This window comes from Corythoichthys intestinalis, chromosome 4 (assembly GCF_030265065.1).
Source record: "Corythoichthys intestinalis isolate RoL2023-P3 chromosome 4, ASM3026506v1, whole genome shotgun sequence".
NCBI classification, from domain to species: Eukaryota; Metazoa; Chordata; class Actinopteri; order Syngnathiformes; family Syngnathidae; genus Corythoichthys; species Corythoichthys intestinalis.
The window spans coordinates 59,821,116-59,839,405 of NC_080398.1; the positions used below are offsets into that span (position 1 = coordinate 59,821,116).

The window sequence follows — 18,290 nt, forward strand, 5'->3', positions numbered from 1 at the left end:
GCAGGAAGAGGGGTGTGTTTGGGTCTTCTTCTGTTGCAGATTTGGGCCGTCAAGTTCGTGTGTCACCGTTGCTGGGTCATGGTTAATGAGGCAACTGAGGTGGGAGGTTCGGTGTGCCAAACCGTCTGAGATGTGCTGAGCTATCAAACTTAGAGTTCTTTTTGTTATCAGGTGTTGTGGTAGTACATGACGTCCCGCCATTTGTTCTGGACAGTCCTGAAGAGCTGATTGCTGGATTTGGTGTTGCAGACGTGGGCTTGTAGATGTCTTGACTATCACCTGGTATTCAGCGTCAATCTTGCTCAGTCAGCTGCATGACGCACGCGCTGGGCTTCTGTGGGCGTCATGTACCTCTTAAGCCCTATGTCAAATATGTTCTGCTTGTTTTCCTTAAAGAGCATACGAAAGGAGAAAAAAAGTCTTAAATAGCATTATTATGTGAATTAGAATCATATTTTGAGACAATTCGACAACATACAACAATTTAGCAAAGCGCAGATGACGAGAAATTAGTCTTTTAATCTGCCGGTTAGCCACGCCTATCATTATAGGGCTCTAGCGTCCCCAACAGCTGGATGACGTCAGCGGGTGAATGGGCTCATCGGTTTTACTATTCAGCCCATTGAGGGGGAATTATTCAGAACGAGGAAAACGCGACAAAGAGAGCCGCAAAATGTCATTGTTTCAGTCTCTCTACTCCAATATTTTTACAGGATATTCTTTTTATCCAAGTATTTTTCCCCAATAGCTAAATAAATAGCTTGAGAAGGACCAGTCAGCCCGTCGAGGGGGAACTATTCACAACGAGGAAAACGCGATGAAGAGAGCTGCAAAATGTCATTGTTTCTGTCTCTTCAGTATTTTTACAGGATATTCTTTTTATCCAAGTATTTCCCCAATTGCTAAATAAATGGCATGGTCATGACAAATAACAGTCTTGTGCTAAATGGAATATGAAATAATAAAAATGCACTTATTCAGGACGACATGGCAAAATTACTCCATAATGGTCAAAACTGTCGACTTCACCTTTAATGTCGCACCTCCCGAACGATATTTTATGACACCTAAATCGGACATATGTCATTTCCCCTTCTCCGGCTTCGGAGAATGTAAACAAACCAAGAGGCGTGACAGCTAGCCGACATGCTAACCCGAACCGAGTGATGTTTCAAAGTCTTCGAAGTGGAAAATCACACATAACTAGCCCGGATTTTTTGACATGACGACTGGGTTGTTGATTGTCTTCGTGGATCGGCAAACCACCCGGCGGAGAGCAATTTACAGTTCGTTCCCCGGAGGAGGGCGGCTGCAGTTGTTGTGCAGCTAACGTGCAGCTAATGTGCACGAGGAGAGCTTTTTATATGCCTATCAATGATCAAACGGAAGTAGTCCTTTATTTAAAGAAAGTTTGTAGTGTTTACAGTTGTGAGTAAAAAAGATGTTTACTCACTTCCTCGTAAGTCCAATGGTCCCACAGTAGTAGGGCTTGTTTTTGCCAATATCCACGGTGAATGGGAACCTTTTGAAACTCCAAAAAGGCGCACATGCCTCTCCCTCATAAAGCAAGATTTTTCTGCAGCCGTTTGGCTGGCGTTATGCGAAAAATAAACGTATTAATCCACAAAATCAGCTGAATACTTAGTCCTCATACACAACAGTACTGCTGTTTAGTAAGGAGGATGCCTTCACCTGTACACGTCACAGCGCCCGCCTCCTCAATGCAAGACATAAGCCGGAAGTCACTCATTTTCATGGCGCGGGATTAAAAAAACTAAATAAATATAGTGATCGCTTCCACACACATCCAAGCGGTCCATATCATTCAGGAGCACAAAATACCGCGTGTATTATGAAATATACATGCTTTTTCGTGTCACATGCACTTTAAAGTATGATATAAATGTTATTTATCTTATATTGGGTACGTTAGATTAATACAAACAATCAAACAATAAATACGAGAAAATATACTATTCCTTCACGACTCTATAACTCTTTACTCTTGAAACTTGACTCTATAAGAGACGGCACGTGGTAGCACTGATAACTATACAGAAAGTGCAGCTATGTCTGACAAATGCGCTGGAACACACATAAATTGTCATTAGCAATAGAACCGTGTTGTTTTTTGCAGCCCTTTAAATTTTCGTCTTTGGGCAAAAATACTTACTAGTCTTAGTCATATTTTAGTCACTTCAAAGTGTTCATCTTTATGTTGCAGGGGTAGATAATAAGAAAAATTTGCCCAGAGGGCCAGTGGCTTTTGAAGATCACTGGCCCTGTTATCAAAACCACTGGGCCAGGTCAATGCGTCAGTTATTAGTTAACCCTTTAAGGTCTGGGCCTATTTTGTCTGATTTTGCATGCCTTTGAAGTTGCCTTTATATTTCAAAGAAAGAATTGTTTACGATGGCCTGGTTTGGTCCCTTTTTTTGTGACACCTTGAACTTCATGTCCAAATTGTTGTTTCCTTCACTGATCAATTATAAATCATCATATTGGGCCCAAAAAGACCAAAAATTCCAAAATCGTTTTGTCAAAATTTTTAATATTGATGTCCAATTGACAACCAAACATGCGTAACGAACCGTTTTGAAACTTTGTAATATTTATTCAACATGTTAGGATGAACATTCAACCAAAAAAATTTAGAATAAATAGTCTTATATTTGACAATTCAACATAAACAACAGGTATAGCCATAGGCGTTTTTTGCCTTTATACATGCTCCAGTCAAAACAGGTTATATACAGCAGACCTAACAGTGAAGAACAGTGAAAAAATATATACCATCTAGGGCTGCAGCTATCGAATATTTTAGTAATCGAGTAATCGACTGAAAATTCTATCGATTAATCGAGTAATCGGATAAAACAAATATATTTTTAGGTGAAGAGCAATTATACATATACATGAGAAAACAAGACATTTCATCTAATCTTGAACCATTTTCAGTCAATCAATGTCTTTATTTTCGTTGTATATTGTTGAAAACAGCCAACAATTGCATCTCAGGTGTAACTAGAATTTAAAAAAAAGACTAATTCACTGCTTTCACTCAAAAAACGTTTAGATCTTATTAACCCCTTAATGCCTAAATTTTTTTCCAATGATAAAAAAAATAATTGGGGTGTGTTTTTACTTTCAAATAGATGCTAAATTAAATTGAAAGTGTTAATTTGAATATAGCCCATAAAATAGTCGTACATTTAGGTATGATGCCGATTAGCGACAACAGGCAATAAAGGAAAACAAATGGCAAAAAAGGCACATACCCATCTCAGGTCTGAACACACTTTTATCGCAACATCTTTTTTCACTGCTTGTGAAATTCTGAAAAACAATTATTGTTCTTGTTTAAACACAGATGTACATCACATTTTTAGTCAGACTAGAAGACATATGATGTAAATCAATAAATAAATAAAAGATGATTTTTATCATAACAGGCAGGGCACTGGCAAATGTGCTGGCAACAATCACCCCTCTATTGTCAAACCATTTGACTGCTCTTATGCAGACATTGTCCACAAGAGCCTCTTGCTCTTCAAATGTCCCTCTTCGCTTCTTCTTCATCTTTGAGTCCGCACTGAAACAGCACCCACGCAGGCGATTGTGCTGCACGGTCCCAAGTGCAGGTATGCCCTTTTTTGCAAGAGCAACAAACAGATCTACAGATGAGAACCAGTTATCAAAGAACAGCAGGATGAATGACTTGTGCAAGCTTGAGCACAATGTTACCACTGGCTCCTATGTCTGGTTGGCCTGGTACCGGATCCATTTTCCCTGTGAATATGTCAAATGAGTGCACCAGACCTCTTGTGTCGCACAGTACAAAAATCTTGCATCCCTATTTGTATGGCTTTTTTTTAAATATATATTGCTTTAGGCTCGATCTGCCCTTGATGTAGCTCTTGCAAGTCTTGCAGGTGCAGCACTGGTGGTTGGAGGTGGATGAGGCGGATCATCATCATCTTCCTCACTGCTGCTAATGTCCACTGTAGAGTCATTGCTGCTGCTTTCATCACCTGGTGCAGAAAATAACAAATCACTTTAGGAAACACCAAACATTTTTATCTTTTCAGTGTGTTCACATAGTTACATCCATAGATGTAAAACAAGCTCAAACTTGACACAAACTCACCTTCACTTGCTTTATTAGGATTGTACTCCTCATCGCAGCCCTCACTCTCACTGAGAGCACTCTCAACAGGAGGTGGTTTGGCCCGGTGTGCTAGCTTTGCGTAAAAAGCTGCTGCATTCATTTGTATTTCTGCAGAAAAATAAGGTAAAGAAATTACTGTTATAATTTCAAAACAAAATGTGTTGAAAACCATCAACATACATACATTTGCTTCTGTTTGGTAGTTATCAGCTCATGCTGTGTTCATTTTTCATTATATAGAAATAAGAAAAATAAATCAATAGCAATGACATTGTTTATGCAACACGTTATGTTTATTATGTCTACAGATGACAATAAGTGTGGCAATGTCTGAATAAAACGTGTCTAAAAGTGGAACGACATGGAGGCACCCGTGTGCACCGTTGCATATAAAGGATGCGTTCATTTATTTGTTCTACAGAAAAATAGTAACCACAAATGCCCTTTTTTATGCAACACATTACTTTTGTAATGTTTACAGATGATAACGAGAGTGATAGTTTATAGATAAAACGCGTGCGAGTGTTGCAAACCTTCGACAAACAACGCATTTACGTTTGCGGGGTGGCGGGGGAGGGGGGAGGTGCTTTTCCGATGATGCCGGCTGTAGCGATATCGCTACAAACCAAAATCGTCATAGAGCTTCAAAAATACTCATCATAGAAACTCTATCTCATCGTGTTAGCAACACAAGTACACAATAAGACGGTACATATTTTTTTATTTTAGCTGACTTACCTTGAATTGAATGAATTAGTCAAGTTGGTGCGCAGGACTTCGACGTGGCTTTCATCTTGAATATCACGGTCCGGAAAAGGAAGCGGTGTTGTCTCTGGACGGACACGACTGAAACTAATGCTTGAAAAAGGTTCCTAGGCATGTGTTTGACATTAATGTACCGGCAGTGAACAAAGGCAGACGATATTTTGGCCGCTTTCAAAGCGGGAACGGTATGATGCCGAATCGCGACATTCGGCGTTAAGGGGTTAATATATATATATATATATATATCTTACCTAAAAATGCCGTTACGCTTGATAACACACATCACTTAAAAGTTAGGATTTTTTCCCCACGTGTTTCAATTGAATTTCTCTTTGTGTCAAGCCATTTTTAAGTTCTAGTTAAGTTTTAAGTTAGTCTAAACTGTAAGTCCTGATAGGATTTTGAGTTTTTGCAGTGTTCAAAATAAATGTATGATACAGGCTGTATTGGAGCACATTAGGGACCAGTGCTACTTGGTGTTTTATCCAGCAATGACTACTGAGCTAAAATTGATAGTTAGCATGATTAAGTTTTTATTTTACACCCTCATCACTCCACAATGCTATGTTATGTTAAAGCCTGTATGTAAGACACGTTAGCCACGCATCGACAGAGGTCATAATTAATTGAAACCTAGCCCTCCGCAGGGCTAACGTTCCGTGAGCTAGGAGCGACAGTAACGTTAATCTTATTTATTAGCGCTTAGCGCTCTTTACTAGCGCTCTTTATTAGCGCTTAGCGCTGTACTGCTTTAAGATGGCGGCTGTTTACAAACGCTGCCCAGACGCGGCAGAGTCTGTCATTTCGCATCTAGTTCAACATACATGTGATCTCTATGAGACGCGCCAGACGCTGCCTGTTACCAATGTAGCATTGTGCGGGCTAGTATTTAGCAACGTCGGCGTCGTTTGTGGCGGCTGTCGGCTGCGGTAAGTTTTTTTTTTTTTCCCCTTCTTCCTCTCCGCACGTGACAGCGCGTTGTCCCGCATTAAAAGTAGTCCTAGCAAAACGTGATGCTTAGAGCTGTCAAAATAAACGATTACTCGAGGTGAATAAAATTACTCGGATCAGTTGTTAAACTCGAGTTACTCGAGTTGCTCGAGTACTCGTTTCAGCTCTAATACCATCTAACACAAAAAGTGTTTAGAGGCCATCTCTTTATGAGTTTAGGTATTGCGGCCAATCGCCTGATGAAAACTATGTACACACAATCAAGCTTCTTGAACACACATTTATATACACAAATTGAGAAGATTGATGTGGGAAAAAAATATATATATAACATTGGGGGGAAAAAAGCATTTTCAAAAATATTTACAATAAACAAGTTAAATTTTTTTCAGTCATGCCACTCCGAAAAGCAGTTTCGTCCTGGAATTAGACACGGCTACATCACACAGCTCACACTTCCATGGGGTGTCGGTCCTCTTTCCACCCTTCCATTTTCATTTCACTTTGCTTTCATTGTCACTATAAATGTACATGAAAATAAGTCAGTATTTATGAAAATAATAAAGTATAAAATAAAAATATATACAGCAATAAATAATAATGGAAATCTATATGTATGACAATAGAAAGAATACCATAGCTGAATATGTGCTACATCCCTAATCTTCATATAGAAAGAAGAACACCACAAATTATAAATTCCTGCCTGGGATACCCACAGTGCACGTACGACTTTGATCTGATATGCACATTTTATTATTATATACACAAACACACACTTATATTGCATCAAAATTAACTTTGTCTTGCAATATCAAAAGAAACTTTCAAAAGAAACGTTTTCAGCATGAAAAAAAAGAGTGAGTTGGTTTACCTCTGCTCGTCGATGGCGTCACCCACGTGTTCAAATCCGTCACTATCTTCACTCGAGGACTCTTCCGAAGAAGACGATGATGACGAATTTGGACCATCCTCTTCCTCAAGTTGATCAGAAGCACAATTGCTTGCGCTAAATTTAGTTTTCCGTTCATTGTCAAAGTCACACAAAGTCGCTGCTCGATCCAGCAGTATCCAACTGGCCGTCGCTCGCCACCTCGCTGCTTCAGAACACTCCTCCTCCCTCTCGTTCGGTTGAACCTCGCACCGCAGTTATATTTATAAAAATAAAAAAAAAAACGCATTTTGTGCTTCCACTGTGACTTCGAAAGGGTTCGTTTGATTTGTGTTTTTTTCATGGAGCTTCCGTTTTGAAAAAGGACTAGAAATGATGGAAATATAGACATAAACAAATGATCCATGCAGCGTTTTAATGTTTTTTTGAGAGGACAATAAAACTATAAAACTTAAATGACAATATCTCACGTTCTAGTTGGTCGATTGACTTCAAATAATAACGAGAGTAAACCGCAACTTCCGCACTTTAAAACGAGACCAACCAACGGCATGTGGGTGACGTAATTAAAACGTGAGGGCGCTTCAAAGACGACGTGCGCTGAGGACGCGCCGGCGCGTCCTTCGACTCTCAAGGGTTAAGTGGGCCAAATCAATTATATTTAAAGCAAACTAATGAAATTTGATTTATATGGAAATTGCTGCTGTAATTTGATTCTTTTAATAAGTCATGTAACTTGCTATGATACAAGGTTTTGAACAGGCATGGTCCTGATGTGTGGCCACAGGGTACACATCTGATGTTGCTCACAGTAGTCCTCTGTGTGCTCAGGGAGCTTGTGTGTCTGCTCAGACACATTAAATATTAGAGGGAACATTGGCCAGCAGCCCCCGAAGTTCCGCCCCTAGTTGGAGCAATTTCCCACATAGCAATTATTAACCGTTGTTTTAGTACAAAACGAATAAAATGCTTGAAAAATTAACACTTCTGGTTAATGGCCAACAGCAGAAGTGCAAAACTGGGATAAATACAGCAGATTGGGCTACTTTGGTTAATTTTAACGGTGGCTTGGAGAAAACCATACCTAAAGTACCTAAAGTATCTTCTGGCATGACAGTCGGTGATAAAAAAAAAAACAACAACAACAACAAAAAACATATACTATTAAGCAGCCTTTACATAATGTAAAACCTGTTTTTGACCACAGTTCCTATCGATTAATAACATGGTTACTTTTATTCTGTGTAAAATGCCCAATTTGGATGGGCCAAATTGCAGAGTTGAGGCTAGCTGCAAAATCCATCCAGCATAACATTAAATATTAAATCATTTTAATATGTCATACATTTGTGCTGGATCCCAACAATCCAATGCGAATCATTACTATTCAAGTGGAATTGAAGTTTCCATGTGGAAGAATACAGGGCAAAAATACAGCTAAAGAAGGATTTACTGTGTCAGATTTACTGATTCAGCTTCGGATTGTTTGTCCTGCCAAGTCTTGGGTTACTTACAGCCACCTGTGAAATATTTCTGCTGCCAGAGTATCCATCTCTCTATGCTTTCAGTTTCTACAGCAATCTGCTAATACGGTAGTCACTCAATGATATATATATTATTTTTAACCATTATTTAATATTTCCATTAACCAGGAATGATAAACCAGCCACATTTTAATTAAATCACAGCAAACCCACCGTTCAAAATTTTATGAACTTTTATAAACACGATAATAAAAATTAATTTCCCCAAAATTTGGTGATATGGTGCTAATAATGCCAAGGTCAGGGATTCAACCTTGTATGGACCATGATTTGTGGTTTTCAACAAGAGCTATAGCTCTGATCTGCCTGTTGCAAAGACAATGTTGGACAGAAAAAAGCAATACTCTGCATAAGAATTGGTTTGTCGCAATCATGCTGTGCTTGTTCTAGACCTGTATAAAGCCTTGTAACCATGAGAATGGTTCGCCCCGTTTTGTTATTGCTGTCGAGTACACGGTGCTTACTTTGGTCCGACGTGGATGTGCCTTCGCCCCAGTACATGGCCAATCCATGAGAATGATCAGCCCCGTTTTGCTATTGCTCCCGAGTACATGGTGGGTAGTCTGGTCCGACGTGTATGTGCGTTTAACAACAGGACATGGCCGTTTAGCTCAGTTGGTCAGAGCGTGGTGCTAATAACGCCAAGGTCACGGGTTCAACCCCCGTACGGGCCTGATGTGTGGTTTTCAACAAGAGCTATAGCTCCCATCTGCCAGGACAATATTGGACAGAAGAAAGCAATTCTCTGCTTAAGAACTGGTTTGTCGCAATCATGCTGTGCTTTTTCCAGACCTGTATCAAGCCTTGTATCCATGAGAATGATTAGCCCCCTTTTGCTATTGCTGGCGATTACATGGTGCTTAGTTTGGGCCGACGTGGATGTGCTTTCGCCCCAGTACATGGCAGGTAAGTGAGAATGATTCGCCCCGTTTTGCTATTGCTGTTGAGTACATGGTGGGTAATCTGGTCCGATGTGTATGTGCGCTTTACCACAGGACATGTCCGATTAGCTCAGCTGGTCAAAGCGTGGTGCTAATAACGCCAAGGTCACGGGTTCGGGCCATGGTGTGTGGTTTTCAACAGGAGCTATAACTCTGATCTGCCAGGGCTGTATTGGACAGAAGAAAGCAATACTCTGCATAAGAACTGGTTTGCTGCAAACAAGCTGTGCTTGTTCCAGACCTGTATAAATCATTGTAACCATGAGAATGGTTTGCCCTGTTTTGTTATTGCTGTTGAGTACATGGTGCTGAGTTTGGTCCGACGTGTATGTGCTTTCGCCCCAGTAGATGGCCAATCCATGAGAATGATTCGCGACATTTTGCTGACAGATGGTCAGAGCGTGGTGCTAATAACGCCAAGGTCACGGGTTCGACCCCCGTACGGGCCATGATGTGTGGTTTTCAACAAGAGCTAAACCTCGGATCGGCCAGGACAATATTGGACGGAAGAATGCAATTCTCTGCTTAACAAGTTGGTTGTCGCAATCATGCTGTGCTTGTTCCAGACCTGTATCAAGCCTTGTATTCATGAGAATGATTAGCCCCCTTTTGCTATTGCTGTCGAGTACATGGTGCTTAGTTTGGTCCGACGTGTATGTGCTTTCGCCCCAGTACATGGCCAATAAATGAGAATGATTTGCCCCGTTTTGCTATTGCTGTCGAGTACATGGTGGGTAGTCTGGTCCGATGTGTATGAGCTTTCGCCCCAGTACATGGCCAATCCATGAGAATGATTCGCCCCCTTTTGCTATTGCTGTCGGTTACATGGTGCTTAATTTGGTCCGACGTGTATGTGTGATGTGTGGTTTTCAACAAGAGCTAAAGCTCGGATCTGCCAGGACAATATTGGACAATCATGCTGTGCTTGTTCCAGACCTGTATCAAGCCTTGTATCCATGAGAATGATTACCCCCCTTTTGCTATTGCTGTCAGTTACATGGTGCTTAGTTTGGTCCGACATGTATGTGCTTTCGCCCCAGTACATGGGGCGTGGTGCTAATAACGCCAAGGTCACGGGTTCGGGCCATGGTGTGTGGTTTTCAACAAGAGCTAAACCTCGGATCGGCCAGGACAATATTGGACGGAAGAAAGCAATTCTCTCCTTAACAAGTGGTTTGTCGCAATCATGCTGTGCTTCTTCCAGACCTGTATCAAGCCTTGTATTCATGAGAATGATTAGCCCCCTTTTGCTATTGCTGTCGAGTACATGGTGCTTAGTTTGGTCCGACGTGTATGTGCTTTCGCCCCAGTACATGGCCAGTCCAATAGAATGATTTGCCACGTTTTGCTTTTGCTGTCGAGTACATGGTGCTTAGTTTCGTCCGATGTGTATGTGCGTTTTACCACAGGACATGGCCGGTTAGCTCAGTTGGTCAGAGCGTGGTGCTAATAACGCCAAGGTCACGGGTTCGGGCCATGGTGTGTGGTTTTCAACAGGAGCTATAACTCTGATCTGCCAGGGCTGTATTGGACAGAAGAAAGCAATACTCTGCATAAGAACTGGTTTGCTGCAAACAAGCTGTGCTTGTTCCAGACCTGTATAAATCATTGTAACCATGAGAATGGTTTGCCCTGTTTTGTTATTGCTGTTGAGTACATGGTGCTGAGTTTGGTCCGACGTGTATGTGCTTTCGCCCCAGTAGATGGCCAATCCATGAGAATGATTCGCGACATTTTGCTGACAGATGGTCAGAGCGTGGTGCTAATAACGCCAAGGTCACGGGTTCGACCCCCGTACGGGCCATGATGTGTGGTTTTCAACAAGAGCTAAAACTCGGATCGGCCAGGACAATATTGGACGGAAGAATGCAATTCTCTGCTTAACAAGTTGGTTGTCGCAATCATGCTGTGCTTGTTCCAGACCTGTATCAAGCCTTGTATTCATGAGAATGATTAGCCCCCTTTTGCTATTGCTGTCGAGTACATGGTGCTTAGTTTGGTCCGACGTGTATGTGCTTTCGCCCCAGTACATGGCCAATAAATGAGAATGATTTGCCCCGTTTTGCTATTGCTGTCGAGTACATGGTGGGTAGTCTGGTCCGATGTGTATGAGCTTTCGCCCCAGTACATGGCCAATCCATGAGAATGATTCGCCCCCTTTTGCTATTGCTGTCGGTTACATGGTGCTTAATTTGGTCCGACGTGTATGTGTGATGTGTGGTTTTCAACAAGAGCTAAAGCTCGGATCTGCCAGGACAATATTGGACAATCATGCTGTGCTTGTTCCAGACCTGTATCAAGCCTTGTATCCATGAGAATGATTACCCCCCTTTTGCTATTGCTGTCAGTTACATGGTGCTTAGTTTGGTCCGACATGTATGTGCTTTCGCCCCAGTACATGGGGCGTGGTGCTAATAACGCCAAGGTCACGGGTTCGGGCCATGGTGTGTGGTTTTCAACAAGAGCTAAACCTCGGATCGGCCAGGACAATATTGGACGGAAGAAAGCAATTCTCTCCTTAACAAGTGGTTTGTCGCAATCATGCTGTGCTTCTTCCAGACCTGTATCAAGCCTTGTATTCATGAGAATGATTAGCCCCCTTTTGCTATTGCTGTCGAGTAAATGGTGCTTAGTTTGGTCCGACGTGTATGTGCTTTCGCCCCAGTACATGGCCAGTCCAATAGAATGATTTGCCACGTTTTGCTTTTGCTGTCGAGTACATGGTGCTTAGTTTCGTCCGATGTGTATGTGCGTTTTACCACAGGACATGGCCGGTTAGCTCAGTTGGTCAGAGCGTGGTGCTAATAACGCCAAGGTCACGGGTTCGACCCCCGTACAGGCCATAATGTGTGGTTTTCAACAAGAGCTAAACCTCGGATCGGCCAGGACAATATTGGACGGAAGAGTGCAATTCTCTGCTTAACAAGTGGTTTGTTGCAATCATGCTGTGCTTGTTCCAGAGCTGTATCAAGCCTTGTATCCATGACAATGATTAGCCCCCTATTGCTATTACTGTCGATTACATGGTGCTTAGTTTGGGCCGACATGTATGTGCTTTCGACCCAGTAAATGAGAATGATTTTCCCCGTTTTGCTATTGCTGTCGAGTACATGGTGGGTAGGCACGTGCCGGTATGAGATTTTGACGGTACGATAACCATGAGCAAAAATACCGCGGTTTCACGGTATTGCAATTATAGCTCCCAAAAATTTTGAGATGTATGGGTTAAAAAAACAACAACTTTTTTTCCATTGAAAAGGACTTTTTTTTCCAGACCATAGTTGCAAATTGGAACGTGAATATATTGTTAAAATAAATAATCAAAAAAAAAATATTTGAAATAAAATTAAAATAAATATAACTTATAGACTATACTCACAGCCACAGCTCAATTTGCACAAGATTACAGCAAGAACAAAATAATTTCCATAAAGTAAAAACACTTCTGAATAAAATTTTTTAAAGAGTTATACTGCATGATATTTTTTTGAGGGTGGAAAAGCTTAAGTGAAGTTTCGCCATTTTCAGCCACTGTGTCAACTCTAGTCTACATGATGTCATGCCTTTGTGTTAAAAAGAACATAAGGAATTCATAAGTTAGGTAAAAATGTATAAGTTAGTTAAAATGACAATATTGTTGTGGAAAGGTTTCATCAAAAAAAAAAAAAAAAAAAAAAACACATTGGGAGTGAGACCTTACTTTGATCCAGCGAACGTGGATTTGTGCTTAGGGCAAGATCATCGTTCACAATTCGCGATCTTTGATGCTATCACTTTTTCCCCTTCATTCAAGCGAATCAAGCTTGTTTTCTCACTCTGCGGCTGTAACACTCAACGAAGTTGTTCTCCCAGCTGAGCCTAGGCTAACATTCATCTTTGTAAGCTTTTACTAAGTTTGTATATTGAATTTGAAAGGAAAATGTGTGTTTTGTTTTTAGCGAACTTTTCCCATGGTGCTAATCTGTGGAAGCTACTCACATGGAAAAATCTAATTGTACAACATTATAAATGTATTCATTTTGTATATTAAACTTACCACGATTTGAGAGCTCAATAAATTGAAGAACAGTACGCCTTATGTTTGGAGTAATTGTTTTTGGGTTAGCTGGCTGTGTAGCCGATAGCGTCACTCTCACACACAGCAACAAACGGGAGGGGGTGAGCGCTGCTGCGCCAAGCCGCTTCTGGCTGCATTTTTGACACAAGAAAAATAGCGAATACTGTCCTACGGTCTGACGGAAAATTTTAGTGGTTTTGAAACCGTGACGTTTTCACACCACGGTAAACCGTGAAACCGGTAACCGGCACATGCCTAATGGTGGGTAGTCTGGTCCGACGTGTATGTGCTTTCGCCCCAGTACATGGCCAATCCATGAGAATGATTCGCCCCGTTTTGCTATTGCTGTCGAGTACATAGTGCTTAGTTTGGTCTGACGTGTATGTGCTTTCGCCCCAGTACATGGCCAATCCATGAGAATGATTCCCCCCGTTTTACTCTTGGTGTCGAGTACATGGTGGGTAGTCTGGTCTGATGTGTATGTGCGCTTTACCACAGGACATGGCCGGTTAGCTCAGTTGGTCAGAGCATGGTGCTAATAACGCCAAGGTCACGGGTTCAACCCCCGTACAGGCCATGATGTGTGGTTTTCAACAAGAGCTATACCTCCGATCTGCCAGGACAATGTTGGACAGAAGAAAGCAATACTTTGCTTAAGAACTGGTTTGTTGCAGTCATGCTGTGCTTGTTCCAGACCTGTATCCATGAGAATGATTAGCCCCCTTTTGCTATTGCTGTCGACTACATGGTGCTTAGTTTGGTCCGACGTGTATGTGCTTTCGCCCCAGTACATGGCCAATAAATGAGAATGATTCGCCCCGTTTTGCTATTGCTGTCGAGTACATGGTGGGTGGTTTGGTATGAGCTTTCGCCCCAGTACATGGCCAATCCATGAGAATGATTCGCCCCCTTTTGCTATTGCCGTCGGTTACATGGTGCTTAATTTGGTCCGACGTGTATGTGTGATGTGTGGTTTTCAACAAGAGCTAAAGCTCGGATCTGCCAGGACAATATTGGACAATCATGCTGTGCTTGTTCCAGACCTGTATCAAGCCTTGTATCCATGAGAATGATTAGCCCCCTTTTGCTATTGCTGTCGGTTACATGGTGCTTAATTTGGTCCGACGTGTATGTGTGATGTGTGGTTTTCAACAAGAGCTATAGCTCCGATCTGCCAGGACTGTATAGGACAGAAGAAAGCAATACTCTGCATAAGAACTGGTTTGTCGCAAACAAGCTGTGCTTGTTCCAGACCTGTATAAATCCTTGTAACCATGAGAATGGTTCGCCCTGTTTTGTTATTGCTGTCGAGTACATGGTGCTGAGTTTGGTCCGAAGTGTATGTGCTTTCGCCCCAGTACATGGCCAATCCAATAGAATGATTTGCCACGTTTTGCTATTGCTGTCGAGTACATGGTGCTTAGTTTCGTCCGATGTGTATGTGCGTTTTACCCCAGGACATGGCTGGTTAGCTCAGTTGGTCAGAGCGTGGTGCTAATAACGCCAAGGTCACGGGTTCGACCCCCGTACGGGCCATAATGTGTGGTTTTCAACAAGAGCTATAGCTCCAATTTGCCAGGACAATATTGGACAGAAAAAAGCAAATCTCTCCTTAACAAGTGGTTTGTCGCAATCATACTGTGCTTGTTCCAGACCTGTATCAAGCCTTGTATTCATGAGAATGATTAGCCCCCTTTTGCTATTGCTGTCGATTACATGGTGCTTAGTTTGGTCCGACGTGTATGTGCTTTTGCCCCAGTACATGGCCAAAAAATGAGAATGATTTGCCACGTTTTGCTTTTGCTGTCGAGTACATGGTGCTTAGTTTCGTCCGATGTGTATGTGCGTTTTACCACAGGACATGGCCGGTTAGCTCAGTTGGTCAGAGCGTGGTGCTAATAACGCCAAGGTCACGGGTTCGACCCCCGTACAGGCCATAATGTGTGGTTTTCAACAAGAGCTAAACCTCGGATCGGCCAGGACAATATTGGACGGAAGAGTGCAATTCTCTGCTTAACAAGTGGTTTGTTGCAATCATGCTGTGCTTGTTCCAGAGCTGTATCAAGCCTTGTATCCATGACAATGATTAGCCCCCTATTGCTATTACTGTCGATTACATGGTGCTTAGTTTGGGCCGACATGTATGTGCTTTCGACCCAGTAAATGAGAATGATTTTCCCCGTTTTGCTATTGCTGTCGAGTACATGGTGGGTAGGCACGTGCCGGTATGAGATTTTGACGGTACGATAACCATGAGCAAAAATACCGCGGTTTCACGGTATTGCAATTATAGCTCCCAAAAATTTTGAGATGTATGGGTTAAAAAAACAACAACTTTTTTTCCATTGAAAAGGACTTTTTTTTCCAGACCATAGTTGCAAATTGGAACGTGAATATATTGTTAAAATAAATAATCAAAAAAAAAATATTTGAAATAAAATTAAAATAAATATAACTTATAGACTATACTCACAGCCACAGCTCAATTTGCACAAGATTACAGCAAGAACAAAATAATTTCCATAAAGTAAAAACACTTCTGAATAAAATTTTTTAAAGAGTTATACTGCATGATATTTTTTTGAGGGTGGAAAAGCTTAAGTGAAGTTTCGCCATTTTCAGCCACTGTGTCAACTCTAGTCTACATGATGTCATGCCTTTGTGTTAAAAAGAACATAAGGAATTCATAAGTTAGGTAAAAATGTATAAGTTAGTTAAAATGACAATATTGTTGTGGAAAGGTTTCATCAAAAAAAAAAAAAAAAAAAAAAACACATTGGGAGTGAGACCTTACTTTGATCCAGCGAACGTGGATTTGTGCTTAGGGCAAGATCATCGTTCACAATTCGCGATCTTTGATGCTATCACTTTTTCCCCTTCATTCAAGCGAATCAAGCTTGTTTTCTCACTCTGCGGCTGTAACACTCAACGAAGTTGTTCTCCCAGCTGAGCCTAGGCTAACATTCATCTTTGTAAGCTTTTACTAAGTTTGTATATTGAATTTGAAAGGAAAATGTGTGTTTTGTTTTTAGCGAACTTTTCCCATGGTGCTAATCTGTGGAAGCTACTCACATGGAAAAATCTAATTGTACAACATTATAAATGTATTCATTTTGTATATTAAACTTACCACGATTTGAGAGCTCAATAAATTGAAGAACAGTACGCCTTATGTTTGGAGTAATTGTTTTTGGGTTAGCTGGCTGTGTAGCCGATAGCGTCACTCTCACACACAGCAACAAACGGGAGGGGGTGAGCGCTGCTGCGCCAAGCCGCTTCTGGCTGCATTTTTGACACAAGAAAAATAGCGAATACTGTCCTACGGTCTGACGGAAAATTTTAGTGGTTTTGAAACCGTGACGTTTTCACACCACGGTAAACCGTGAAACCGGTAACCGGCACATGCCTAATGGTGGGTAGTCTGGTCCGACGTGTATGTGCTTTCGCCCCAGTACATGGCCAATCCATGAGAATGATTCGCCCCGTTTTGCTATTGCTGTCGAGTACATAGTGCTTAGTTTGGTCTGACGTGTATGTGCTTTCGCCCCAGTACATGGCCAATCCATGAGAATGATTCCCCCCGTTTTACTCTTGGTGTCGAGTACATGGTGGGTAGTCTGGTCTGATGTGTATGTGCGCTTTACCACAGGACATGGCCGGTTAGCTCAGTTGGTCAGAGCATGGTGCTAATAACGCCAAGGTCACGGGTTCAACCCCCGTACAGGCCATGATGTGTGGTTTTCAACAAGAGCTATACCTCCGATCTGCCAGGACAATGTTGGACAGAAGAAAGCAATACTTTGCTTAAGAACTGGTTTGTTGCAGTCATGCTGTGCTTGTTCCAGACCTGTATCCATGAGAATGATTAGCCCCCTTTTGCTATTGCTGTCGACTACATGGTGCTTAGTTTGGTCCGACGTGTATGTGCTTTCGCCCCAGTACATGGCCAATAAATGAGAATGATTCGCCCCGTTTTGCTATTGCTGTCGAGTACATGGTGGGTGGTTTGGTATGAGCTTTCGCCCCAGTACATGGCCAATCCATGAGAATGATTCGCCCCCTTTTGCTATTGCCGTCGGTTACATGGTGCTTAATTTGGTCCGACGTGTATGTGTGATGTGTGGTTTTCAACAAGAGCTAAAGCTCGGATCTGCCAGGACAATATTGGACAATCATGCTGTGCTTGTTCCAGACCTGTATCAAGCCTTGTATCCATGAGAATGATTAGCCCCCTTTTGCTATTGCTGTCGGTTACATGGTGCTTAATTTGGTCCGACGTGTATGTGTGATGTGTGGTTTTCAACAAGAGCTATAGCTCCGATCTGCCAGGACTGTATAGGACAGAAGAAAGCAATACTCTGCATAAGAACTGGTTTGTCGCAAACAAGCTGTGCTTGTTCCAGACCTGTATAAATCCTTGTAACCATGAGAATGGTTCGCCCTGTTTTGTTATTGCTGTCGAGTACATGGTGCTGAGTTTGGTCCGAAGTGTATGTGCTTTCGCCCCAGTACATGGCCAATCCAATAGAATGATTTGCCACGTTTTGCTATTGCTGTCGAGTACATGGTGCTTAGTTTCGTCCGATGTGTATGTGCGTTTTACCCCAGGACATGGCTGGTTAGCTCAGTTGGTCAGAGCGTGGTGCTAATAACGCCAAGGTCACGGGTTCGACCCCCGTACGGGCCATAATGTGTGGTTTTCAACAAGAGCTATAGCTCCAATTTGCCAGGACAATATTGGACAGAAAAAAGCAAATCTCTCCTTAACAAGTGGTTTGTCGCAATCATACTGTGCTTGTTCCAGACCTGTATCAAGCCTTGTATTCATGAGAATGATTAGCCCCCTTTTGCTATTGCTGTCGATTACATGGTGCTTAGTTTGGTCCGACGTGTATGTGCTTTTGCCCCAGTACATGGCCAAAAAATGAGAATGATTTGCCACGTTTTGCTTTTGCTGTCGAGTACATGGTGC

The 18,290-nt window shown here is 42.0% G+C and overlaps 1 protein-coding gene and 7 non-coding genes across 8 annotated transcripts in view; 7 read left to right on the plus strand and 1 right to left on the minus strand.

Moving 5' to 3' along the window:
* tgfb2 (transforming growth factor, beta 2) overlaps positions 1-18,290 on the minus strand; it is a 158,117-nt gene that overhangs the window by 19,080 nt on the left and 120,747 nt on the right. The gene's annotated exons all lie outside the window — the stretch shown is intronic.
* On the plus strand, positions 8,921-8,994 carry trnai-aau (transfer RNA isoleucine (anticodon AAU)). The gene has a single exon. It is a non-coding gene; the product is annotated as a tRNA-Ile (tRNA).
* trnai-aau (transfer RNA isoleucine (anticodon AAU)) lies at positions 12,031-12,104 on the plus strand. Its single transcript has one exon. It is a non-coding gene; the product is annotated as a tRNA-Ile (tRNA).
* On the plus strand, positions 13,822-13,895 carry trnai-aau (transfer RNA isoleucine (anticodon AAU)). The gene has a single exon. It is a non-coding gene; the product is annotated as a tRNA-Ile (tRNA).
* Positions 14,781-14,854, plus strand: trnai-aau (transfer RNA isoleucine (anticodon AAU)). The gene has a single exon. It is a non-coding gene; the product is annotated as a tRNA-Ile (tRNA).
* On the plus strand, positions 15,182-15,255 carry trnai-aau (transfer RNA isoleucine (anticodon AAU)). The gene has a single exon. It is a non-coding gene; the product is annotated as a tRNA-Ile (tRNA).
* On the plus strand, positions 16,973-17,046 carry trnai-aau (transfer RNA isoleucine (anticodon AAU)). The gene has a single exon. It is a non-coding gene; the product is annotated as a tRNA-Ile (tRNA).
* trnai-aau (transfer RNA isoleucine (anticodon AAU)) lies at positions 17,932-18,005 on the plus strand. Its single transcript has one exon. It is a non-coding gene; the product is annotated as a tRNA-Ile (tRNA).